The sequence below is a fragment of the Giraffa tippelskirchi genome, chromosome 1 (genome assembly GCF_054371585.1).
Source record: "Giraffa tippelskirchi isolate mGirTip1 chromosome 1, T2T-mGirTip1v1.2.pri, whole genome shotgun sequence".
In the NCBI taxonomy this organism is placed as follows: domain Eukaryota; kingdom Metazoa; phylum Chordata; class Mammalia; order Artiodactyla; family Giraffidae; genus Giraffa; species Giraffa tippelskirchi.
The window spans coordinates 76554-82923 of NC_137275.1; the positions used below are offsets into that span (position 1 = coordinate 76554).

Below are 6370 nucleotides of genomic sequence, written 5' to 3' on the forward strand. Positions count from 1 at the left end.
TCAGCACTGGGCCCTCAGAAATGCTAAAGCAGTGGCTGGACCGCAAAATGTTGAGGGGTCAAGTCTGAACCCTGTCCCTAGGGGTACTGGCTGCACATGCCTCCCCGGGTTCTTACACCTGTATGTGGCGTAGTAAGTATCTAGTCCTGACTGAGGACATTAAATGTCACTGTTCACATTGCTCATTAAGAACTCACCAGATACACAGGTGAAAACCCAATTAGAACACTTGTTACACCAATGAGCAATGCTGAAGATGGTCGGGGGGTGGGGACTTACATGCAGACAGCAGCCCTTCCACTCTCCCACCCCTCCTCCACACTCCCGACCCCCCCTTCCACACTTCTGACCCCCTCCTCTACCCTCCTAACCCCCCACCCCCACTCCCACAAGGAGGGTCCTCGGTGGGAAGCTGCGGGACCATGCAGAGGCATCTTGAAGTAAATGCTGCCTGATCCCTAGGCTAGCTGCTCCTGAACATTCTCCACCCATCCCAGTTAAAATACTCGAATATGTGCAAACAAAATTAGAGATACCAAGGGAACATTTCATGCAAAGATGGGCTCAATAAATGACACAAATGGTATGGACCTAACGGAAGCAGAATATATTAAGAAGAGGCAGCAAGAATACACAGAACTATACAAGAAAGATCTTAATGACCCAGATAACCATGATGATTTGATCACTCACCTAGAGCCAGACATCCTAGATTGTGAAGTCAACTGGGCCTTAGGAAGCATCGCTATGAACAAAGCTAGTGAAGGAGATGGAATTCCAGCTGAGCTATTTGAAATCCTAAAAGATGATGCTGTTAAAGTGCTGCACTCAATATGCCAGGAAATTTGGAAAACTCAGCAGTGGCCATAGAACTGGAAAAGGTCAGTTTTCATTCCAATCCCAAAAAAGGGCAATGCCAAAGAATGTTCAAACTACCACACAGCTGCACTGATTTCACATGCTAGCAAAGTAATGCTCAAAATTCTCCAAGCCAGGCTTCAACAGTCCATGAACCAAGAACTCCCAGATGTTCAAGGTGGATTTAGAAAAGCCAGAGGTACCAGAGATCAAATTGCCAACATCTGCTGGATCATAAAAAAGCAAGAGAATTCCAGGAAAAAAAAAAAAACCTATTTCTGCTTCATTGACTATGATAAAGCCTTTGACTGTGTGAATCACAACAAACTGTGGAAAATTCTTAAGCAGATGGGAATATGAGACCACCTTATCTGCCTCCTGCAAAACTTTATCCCGGTCAAGAAGCAACAGTTAGAACCGGACATGGATCACTGGACTGATTCTCAATTGGGAAAGAAGTATGTCAAGACTGTATATTGCCACCCTGCTTATTTAACTTACATGCAGAGTACATCCTGAGAAACGCTGGGCTGGATGAAGCACAAGCTGGAATCAAGATTGCTGGGAGAAATATCAATAACCTCAGATATACAAATGACACGACCCTTATGGCAGAAAGGGAAGAAGAACTAAAGAGGCTCTTGATGAAAGCAGCTGAATCCATGCAGGCTGAAGAGCACCAATGACAGCATAGAGAAATAGTTCTTCTATTGCTTCCTACCAAAAAATAAATAAATAAATAAAAGAGAGAAGAAAGATTGTAACTCTTTTTCTGACACTCAGATCACCAAAGGGAGAAACTGCTATGAGTATGTGGATAGAAAGGACACGTCTTTGGCCAACTGGATGAGGTGAGTGCAGTGAGTCTGCAGTTTGTAGACGTTGCTCTTCCCTCAAGCCCACACCCCTTTCCTTCTCAACCTGTCTCCCTCAATAGCTTTCACATCTTATTTCCTCTTTTCCCTCCATATCATGCTTTTTCATTTCAAAAGACATTAGAAAGAACGAAATAAAAATATAGCATGTGCCCTCAAAATACAAGGCTATATGCTGAACAAAACTGGGGGACTTGAAAACAACTTGAGGAATCTAGATTTACCAGGGACACTTTAACTCACTTAATTGACACTTACCAAGCACTTTATGTTTCAGTTTAGACAATGAACTTCATTACTGAAGTAGATCACACAAACCATGTCCTTTTGGAGAACATACTGCAGACAGACATTAGCCAATTGATTTTAGGAACAGTAACCTTAATTTTTCTATCTTTGAGTAACTGCACAGCGCCAGGATAACCTAACACAGGAGACCTTGAGTCCATGTGGGCAACAACTTCCCCAGGCTCGGTTCCAGTGAGAAGTGAGCCCTGAGGTGTGGGAAGGAATAGGGGGCAGGATGGCTGTGAGCATGGCCATTCTCTGAAGGCCTCTCCTTTCATCAGGGCAGGCAGAAAGTGACTAAACTATTACTGTTCTGGGTCTCAAGCTATGTCAGAGCACGCTCCAAGTTTCCATGGGATGGGGTGGGCAAGTGAGTAGGACCCTGGATACACGTGGGGAGATTGAAGAAAAGCCTCGGGAGAGAAGGCAGGCTGGGCTGAGTGCTGAGGGGTGTGTGCTAGCCAAGGAGCACCAAGTCCTGTGGAATGAAAGAGAACTTAATTTAGAGTTTAGGGGAGCTGGAGGTCACCAGCCTCATGGACAGTCCAGGTGGAGATGAGTCTAGAACTGGGCTCTGGAAAATGACTAATTAAGTAAGGAGAGAAAAACATTCGAGCCAGGAAGAGGACTGGAAACAGGATCTGGAAATAACAGTTCACACGGCCTGGTCTAAGGTGTGAACAGAAGGTCCCCATGAGGGGCGGTGGGAACCACGGCAGCCTCAGAGCCTGAAGGCAAGGAGCTGGGCATGGTCCGACCCTGGAGGGCACTCATCACCTGAGGTTTCTTTCCCTCTCCTGTCCTCGACCCCAGGTATGTGAACTGTGCCCGGGACGACTAGGAGCAGAACCTGGTGCCCTTCCAGTATCACGGGCAGATCTTCTTCCGAACCTGCCAGGTGGTCAGGCTGGGCTGGGAGCTGCTGGTCTGGTACGGGGACGAGTATGGCCAGCACCTCGGCATCAAGTGGGACAGCAGGGGGAAGAGCGAGCTCGCAGCCGGGAGAGGTGAGCGCCACCCCTCTTCCAGCGCCCCAGCCCATCCTGGGGAGCCCCCCGGTCCGATTCCGAAGCAGAGTACAATCCAGTCTAAAGTCAGTCAAGTCGTCATTAAAATGCCTCAGAATTTGATTCATTTCATATGACTGTTAGGAAAGATTTTTATATTAAAAATGTTACTTCAAATTTTCAAAATTGTGTGCAAAAACTATGTCACATCACCTTCTGCTGAAAGGCTCAGAGGCAAACAGCAAGTTTCTCAGCACCGACCCGCCCTCTCACCTCTCCGTGTTTCTTCCTCATTTCCTCCCATTTCTAAGCGACACGTGTACAGTGATTTGCATTCAGCCACTGTTTCAGTTGGTTGTCATGTGAGCTCATACTCTGCGCCAGACAGGGCTCCACCCACCGAAACAGACAGAACCACTGCCCTGGGGCAGCACGGGCTTCACACCAGACAGGGGCTGGTGCTCTGAGGAAAACAGCGCAGGAAAAGTGCCTCGGATCAGCCTGAGCAGAGGGTGGGGTGTGGCGCAGAATGGTGGGGCAGGGTCTCTGCAGAGATAACACCCCTGGGAAAGGATTCCAGGCAGGGGAGCAGCCAGTGCCACAGCCCCAGGGCCGGGACGAGAGGCCATGCCGGTGGTCGCAGGAGGAAGCACAGAGGGCGAGGAAGGAGGCTGGACCGGAAGCCTCAGGGCCCGTGTCCACGTGCAGGCCCCAGGGGTCTTCCTGGGTGACAGAGAACAACCATGAGGCTTTCAGCTGCAAGCGGCATGTTCCCTGTTCTGTGACGATGCTTTGGTTCATTTTGGGGAAGAGACAGCAGCGGGGAGTCCCCTCAGAGGTCAGTTCATTGCCAGACATGAGGGGAGAGTGGGCTGGCTGAAGATGCACGGGAGTGAGGGTGTGAGGAGTCTGGCTGGAGATGTATTCTTAAACAGGACTTCCTAGTGCATGTTAAATGAGCTAAGACTGAATGAAATAAATGAGGTATGAATACTGGTGAGGCTTGAGAAAGGACATGCCTTTATTTTCTGATTTATGGAAAACTGAGAGAGGAGCAATTTGTGAACCAGTTGGGGCAGCAGGAGCCAGAGACCTGTAGTCAGTGGGACCTGGGCCACTCGGTTTCATCCAGTCTGAAACCCACTTCCTGCAGAGATCGGCACAAAGGCTGCTCTTTGAACCAGGAGCCACAAAGTCAGCTTTACTCAAACCTGCTCTAACTACCCCTGTGCTGCCTCCCATATGCAGAGAGCTCCAGGCCAGGTGCCCCTAACTTAATAGACCCTTTCCCCTCACAGGGAGCTGCTCAGGAAGATTCCACCTAAGTCATCAAGAGTCTTATCTCTCAGTAGGGTAAAATACCTGTGACCACGGTGACATGACTTTTCAGATACTTACACACAGGGAAAGGTCCCTGCAGATCCACCTGTATCAGGAGAGACGCTGCCTCTGATGCTGCTGGAAGGTCCCTAGTCTGGGTGATATGTAGAAAAGGCCCTTGACACAGGCTTCCTGGATTTCTGTAGATGTAGTGAATAAGAATGGAATGGAAAAGTGGACTGTAAAGACACACTTGATGGGAGACAAATCGTGCGCTGTCAACACTTAGATGATTCGTGGGCAGGCCTTACCATGGCAAACCAGCTACCTGACCAAAGCTTTCTCTTTCAGCAGAACTGAAGCCCAAGATCCACCCATGTGCCTCCTGCTCTCTGGCCTTCTCTAGTCAGAAATTCCTCAGCCAACATGTCCAACGCAATCACCCCTCTCAAACCCTCCTGAGACCATCTAAAAGAGACCACCTCCAAGCAGAGGATCCCTGCCCAGGCAATCAAAATCAGCAGCAGTGATATTCCGATCCACACAGCCCGAGTGACAAACCTGAGGGTCACGAGGCTAAGGAAAGGCCCCAACCTTTGCTGGAAAGCGTAAGGCTGAAGAGGATTTCAAGGGCCTCTTCCTACTCACCCAGAGGACAAGTGGGGGGTTCTGGGGTGCATGAGAGAATGACAGAAGAGCCCAGCACAAGCCAGAAACTGAATCCAGAGGACACAGGCAAATCATTCATGGGGGCAGGGGCCTCAGGGATTATGAGAGACAAGTACAGAGAGTGTGGGCAAGTCTCCAAGGATAGGTCAAGTCTCATCACAAACCAGAGGACACACATAAGGGAGAAGCCCTATGTTTTCGGTGAGTGTGGGCGAAGCTTCAGTCGGAAGTCAAATCTCATCTCACACCAGAGGACACACACAGGGGAGAAGTCCTATGTTTGCAGGGAGTGTGGGCGAAGCTTCAATCAGAAGTCCCATCTCAACAGACACCAGAGGACACACACAGGGGAGAAGCCCTATGTGTGCAGGGAGTGTGAGTGAGTCATGACCAACAAACCACATCTTAGGATTACTGCAGCCACGGCATGCCTTAGCTCTAAGGGGGCCTCAGAGGAGGTCTATGCCCTGTTACTGTCCCCAAGAGTATGAGGAGAGACTTCCCAGGTGGTCTAGTGGCCAAGACTCCAATGCAGAGATCCACGTTCAATACCTGGTTGGGGAACTAGCTCCCACATGCTGCAACTAACACACAGTGCAGCCGAATAAATAAATACATAAATAAACATTTTAAAGAAAGAGTGTGATAAGCACAGAATTAATTGATTAAATAGACCTTCCACTTTCATGACAGGAGAGGAGATAGATAAACAGCAGAGGGTTTCTTAAGTGTTCCGGAGATGTTCATGCCAATTGCCTTCGTGGTTTTTTGTACTCCTAATAAATTTTGTCTCCAAACAAATCTGAAGCCCAGACTATGTACTTATTCCCCACTTATTGCTGAGAGCGGTGGGGTCCAGTGGTAGCTGAACCCCTGGGAAGGCATAATTCTGGAGCCAAGTCAGTTACGTCATGGTACAGTCGGTTCCTGGGTCCAGGGAGAGGAATCTAGGGTTTGAGACAGACAGGCAGATCTAGGGTTTGCCCTCTGGTTTCCTCTGACCTCTGTGGCCTCAAAGGTGAAGGCCTCATGCACGTATGTGTGTGCATGTGTGTGTGCCTCACTCAGTCTGGGCCATCTGGTCTTTGCCGCTCCCTCAGGGTCATCACAGCATCTGGACTCCAGATTCGACCACAGGGGTCCAGTTCTCAGCCCTGCCCTCAGCAGCTGTGCAACCTGGGGCAAGATGCTCAGCCTCTCTGTGTCTCTGTTCTCATCTGTGATACAGGGTGGAGGCACCAGCATTTTAGTCTGATGCATGAGCACAGGGAGAATCTGGCAGAGGCTGGCTGAGGGTGCAAGCCCCACCTTTGCTGTTCTTTGTGTTTTTTTCTTTAACCTTTTCTTATTTTT

The 6370-nt window shown here is 49.1% G+C and overlaps 1 pseudogene; it reads left to right on the forward strand.

Annotated features, from left to right (window-relative positions):
- The first annotated feature begins 422 nt into the window (after positions 1 to 422).
- Positions 423 to 5400, forward strand: LOC145539732 (histone-lysine N-methyltransferase PRDM9-like; annotated as a pseudogene).
- The last annotated feature ends 970 nt before the right edge of the window (positions 5401 to 6370 follow it).